Source organism: Alligator sinensis, unplaced genomic scaffold (genome assembly GCF_000455745.1).
Source record: "Alligator sinensis unplaced genomic scaffold, ASM45574v1 scaffold819_1, whole genome shotgun sequence".
Taxonomy (NCBI): domain Eukaryota; kingdom Metazoa; phylum Chordata; order Crocodylia; family Alligatoridae; genus Alligator; species Alligator sinensis.
In genome coordinates this window covers 323,925-329,509 of record NW_005843030.1, presented here as the reverse complement: position 1 = coordinate 329,509, position 5,585 = coordinate 323,925, and the positions used below count along the sequence as shown (strand labels likewise).

The following is a 5,585-nucleotide window of genomic DNA, read 5'->3' as shown; positions in this document are numbered from 1 at the left end:
CAGGCAGCTGCAGTAGGGCATGGAGAGAAAAACTCATGTCTGCTTTGTTAACTCTGCAGGACATGGACAGGTGCTGGAGGCTGACCCTGCCAGGTCATCTGATGGCCAGATCATAGCCAGCAGAAATTGCAGAGTCAGTGGAGAACCCACCCTGCTTGAGAACAGGGGTTGGACAGTTCCATCCCATCAGAATTGGGCACTCAGCTGAGTCATTTGGCAGGTGCTGCTGACTTTACATCCAACTCAGCATAAGAAGAGAAAAGGGGCTTGGGATGTCAGTTCAGCTAGTAGCACTTGCTGGCTGAGTCAGCTGAGTGCCCAGTCACACTGAAGCTGAACTGTTCGACCCCTGTTTTTGAGCTGGGTGAGCCCTTAGCTGACTCTACAGGCACCACTGGGTGCCCACATGGCTCAGGAAGAGGAGCCAGGCAGTTTGATTCCCTCTCACAGGATCAAACCCTCTGCTCCCATATTTCCTTGTTTAAGAGATACACCCCTCTTTCCAGCAGCCAATTTTCAGAAAAAGGTGCGTGTTGTAGTTGAATAAATACAGTGATACCTTCATTTACTTTGTTTAATTTACAAGCTTGAAATATGATTAACCCTATTTCAACATATGCTTTATAACCCAAATTATTATCTTATTATGGTTATAAGTCAAACCTTTAAAATATTTTTTAGAGATTCAAATGGTGGTGAAGGGTGTCAGATTGAAAGCAAAGAAAAATGCCATCCTCTGTTTGTCTACAGAACAGGCAGAACACAGGAAGAAATGGAAGTTTTTCCATTACACCCTGCCAATATACTCAGCCCTCAACATGAAGAGCCTCACCTCTAAGGGAGTGTTGTGTGTTCACTTTCCAGTTCACTAATGAACTGGTTAAGGTTGCCATGTCCATTTCATAAGGACCACTAAACAACCATCACTTTTTGGTCATTAAAATGACAACTGGAAATAAAAGACTTAAATGAAATTACCACCTCAGCCATAAACAAGCTGTTAATAGATCATAAAATAATAACACCACTGCTGCTACAATTAAGTATATGCCATAGATTGACAACATGTGTTGATTCATGAACAAAATATGGTAGGCCATCAATGGACAGGCAATGTATGTTGCTACTTAGAGAGAGAGAACTTTCCAGGTAATACTTGTTTCTAAAGGAGAGCAGCTTCTGAATAAATGGGAATGTTCACTCCATTTTCAGTGACTGTAAAGCCTTCCTAGTTGCCTTTAAAGTAACTCAGTTCACAGAGAGCACTACTAGTACTATGCTCACTTTCTTGAGAAGCTAGATTGTCTTATTTCTGTGAACAGGTACCTTATTAGCTTTTCCCTGATGATGTATTGCACACTTTCTTCTCATTTCAGTATCTACGAGTAGTACTTGTGTGGCATGGTTCATTCTCTGATGGTTGTGGATTCCTGATAAGTACTGGCTTCATCATCTTTCAGCACAGGAGACAGCTTGTATGTCATCACCAAGGGGTGATGACATTGAGCAACTTTATAATATAGATCAATTGCTAATATACCACATTGGCCACAGTACTGCACTATTTAGGGTACTTTTAACCAGTGAGGACCTGGAACCTGGATATTATATGTTGTTTTCTTTCATAAATGCAGCCACACAGTCTGTATATGTTGGCATGGGTTTTTTTTCAGGATCAATTCCTATAATTGTTTGTTGGGATTATCTGGTCCTGGATGGTGTACCCTTGCCCCTCTTTTTCACCAAAGAGCTTTCCATATCTCAACCAAGCAACCAACAAAGTGCTGATGATCAATTTGGTTCAGGGAAAGCACAGAAGTAAATCTGCCATGTATTAATTTCTGCTCCTATTATTCCAAAAACTCCTAAGCCTAATAGCATCTGTTTTCCTGATACTTGCCTTCCCAGGGGCTTAAAATCCTGATCAGTCCTAACAGCTGTCCAGTGGAACTCAAGCTTTCCATCTGACTTTTGCAAAGCTGCTCAAAACTTAACAGGCCTCTTCTATGCAACATATGAGGAATATACAGCCTCTCAATGGAGCAGTTTGAATAGTGCATGCAGTAACTCGTATAAGAACCTCCTCTTCTTTTCTAAGGTATCCTGACTCATCTTAAAGCACTTGAGTATTCCAAAGGCCTACCACAATATGGGTACAATGGAGCTGTTTATTGCTACAATTTTTTCCTGGAACTTGATTATGTTCTCAAGATAGGTTCCAAATGATGAAAAAACCTTTTTGGCTACCTTTTTGTGTCTCAGAGTGTTTGATCTTCGGATATCAGTTTAGTCGCAAATATTTATATTTTTTTTTCCAATTCAGGTTCTTTGATTTCAGATTCTTCCATGAATATCAGGTTGGTTTGCCTGACTGCATTTCTGGGTTGGACAGTTAGCCTGGTACACTTATCCAACTCAAAGCTCACAGGGATGGAATTTCATAAGGAGTTACAATTTTCATCAAACTTTGGACTTAAATTCCATTAGAAGTATGCAGTTTGAAGTTATGCATATAGAATAAATTTGGGCTGATCTTTGTCTAATGTAGACCCATAAACAGAGTCCCATAGTGCCCAGCTCAATGGGTTAAGTCTGAGGCAAATTTACTGTGGACTCAGACTGTTTCCTTGGAAGAATATACTGGGATGTGTATGTATATCTGTATGTGCATATTAACATAGGCAGACAAGGTTCCTTGGGTGAATTTGATATCTTTTATTAGACCAACCCAAATAGTTGGAGAAAAATTATTAAGCAAGCTTTCGGGTTCAAAAACCCTTCGTTAACATTAACATTAACATACACACTTTGCATATTTAAAATTGGATTGAAAAATAACCACTAGAGAATCAACTGTTGAGAATAATGCTGCACTGGACTTCAGGGGAGGGAAAATGGATCAGTCAGTTCCATTTACCTGAAGAGCAAGATCCTGATTGCTCTTCGCTGTGGTCTTCCTGCATCAATGCTGAAACCGCTTGACTACAAAAATAACACCTTATCTTCTATTTTAGCATCTACATGACAGAAAGAAGGTGCATCGGATGCAGAATCCTCCAGGCATGAACTTCCTGATTTAGGATCAAACAGGTCTTTTACATCTGTGATTCTACATTCTGAAGTCTTCCTATTCAGCTCCAAATCAGATTAGAATGACAGAACTGCCACATATAGGCCTCCTGTAGAAATACTAACATCTGAGACTGCAAACAAAGTAGAATGGTTTGCACAGCTACAAACTATAAAATCATGCTTGGATATTCTCCCTGAATTTGGTTATTGAGGCCAAATTCAAGAAGCATCTCAGAGAATATAAATTAAGATAAATTAATATTAAGTTAAATATTATTTAAATTATGATAAATAAATTGTGTTTCTAACTATCATCTTCTAACATATACCCCTGACCAAAAGTAGACTTCCTCTGATGCCATTAGTCTCATGACCTTTTCCAGCATCTAACATATTTACACAGTGCCTCTAAATTTGACCAATAAATCTGAATGCTAGGGTGTCTAAGCTGATGTAACCTATACATTAAAGGACATAAGAGCAAAGCTGGGAAAAAGAGTAACAGAAACAACTATCAAGATGATGTAAAATGTGCAAGTAAAGGTTAAGCACCTGCTATTTTAATTTTTAACTGTCAGCACTTTCTTCCTGGTTCCTGATAGGGCTGTGTGAAGTTTTGGGTGCCGATTCGATTTGTAGGAGATTTATGTTTAAAGTTATCATTTAAATAGCAAGTTTTCATTGTTTTATTTCTCTAAAATATATTTTATATCAGACACAATATAGTAGTTTTTTCAATACTATGTATGTTATGCAAAGCTCTCCTATATAGACAATGCTTTTTAAATAAAGTTTAAATAAACTGTTTAATGATATCAGACAAAATACCCAGCTCATTCAGGATTTCTACTTAGGTACCCAAAGACCACCAAAAAACAAAAATGAAACAGTACGCAGGAAATAAGTGATTGATAAAAAACTTATAAAAAGATAAGATTGATAAAAAGATTGATAAAAAGATTATAAAATACCCCAACAATAGAAAATAACGTGTGTGGCAGAAGGCCACCTCTGTTTCTCCCCAAAAAGTCTGCTCTGTGACAGTTTGGTTAAGATGGGCCCTGCAGAAGGTACACACCTTACCCTATCTCCTTAGGTAACCTGAGCTGGATACAAAACTAAGGGAGGGGGGAAACCTGCTCCCTCTGCCTACATGACTGGCATCACATACCTGGGTGAGGGGCTTGGGTTCCCTGGGGAGCTAGGAACTGCCAGTCTACCCAGCAACTAGTGATGCATTTCAAATTGGTTGGCTGACAGCCAACAGGTGCTGGCCTCCATTGGACCAGGTAAATGAGGTCATAAAGGCTATATAAGTTAAGGACTGCCCAGGAGGAGGGGGCAGCAGCCATGAGGAAGATTCAGAGAGAGAGAAGAACTGGAACATCTGAAACTTGCTCTCTCTCTCAAACTCATGATCAAGGAACTGCCTGCCTCCAGAGGGAATCTCCATCTGCTTCTGGATGATACCTGTGAGTAAGCTGCCTGAGATCTAACTAGATGTATAGTTTGCAGTAACTCAGATGCGTGATCCAAGGCTACCCAGCCATGCCAGTTTGCTCTATGTGATTTCTGATATTACTCTACCCTGTACCCTATTCAAACCCTACCCCTTGTAACCAATAAAGTTCTCCTTTGTACTTAGCATGGGAGACTTATTGGGAGTGGGTCTAGATTATGCCTTGGGGTCCCCTTGGTTTGGCTGTGTAAGGGAGACCACTACTGGTCCTTCCAACTGAGGGAAGCATCCCAAGTTCTTGAAGTGAATCAAGTACCCTCAAAGGCTACTAGGACTGTGTTTCCCAGGGTGTGCAGAGCCAGAATCAAGCCCATCCTTGGGTGGTGGCAGCGTTACCCCCACGCTAACAGGTGTGCTCCAGGGTGGGCCAGATGTGAGGCACCCCCAGGGAGGCACTCGGAGCCTGGAAGGTGGTCGGGTGCAATGAGGTGGGTGGCTCAATGCAGGAGCGCCCCCTACTGGCCCACCACAGCATGTAAAAAAAAAATGTAGAAAATAGCTGGTTTAAAATCTTCCACTAGGGAGAGGAATTACACAAACTGGTATTAATGACTGGAAACCAGGTCAAATCTGTAACACAAGAGAAGTTCAGTAAACATAAACCACTTTCAAAATGTCCAAAACCAGTGTAAGATAAACCTGGATGGATATAGTATCAGACTTAACTGATTTAGGTTAAATTGTTTTACTGAACTTCTGTCCCAGATCCCCTTTAGATTCAAGTTAACTCACAGTCCCCCAGCATCCTAGGTTGCTTTGCACCTCCACTGGAAATCCACCCCCATGGCCCAAGCTGTCTGTTCCAGATGAGTGGGAAAGTGTGCTCTAGCACCCTTCGGTTTCTGAACTGGGCCACTGCAGGTATGTGGCTGCATTTCTGGGATTGAAAATGAATGTCTGTGCACTTGCTTAACGTAGATTCATAGATTCATAGATGTTAGGGTCGGAAGGGACCACAACAGATCATCGATTCCGACCCCCTGCATGGCAGGAA

The 5,585-nt window shown here is 41.0% G+C and overlaps 1 protein-coding gene across 1 annotated transcript in view; it reads right to left on the bottom strand.

Moving 5' to 3' along the window:
- LOC102383584 (sperm-associated antigen 17-like) overlaps positions 1 to 5,585 on the bottom strand; it is a gene marked incomplete at its 3' end in the record, with an annotated part of 368,781 nt that overhangs the window by 107,263 nt on the left and 255,933 nt on the right. The gene's annotated exons all lie outside the window — the stretch shown is intronic.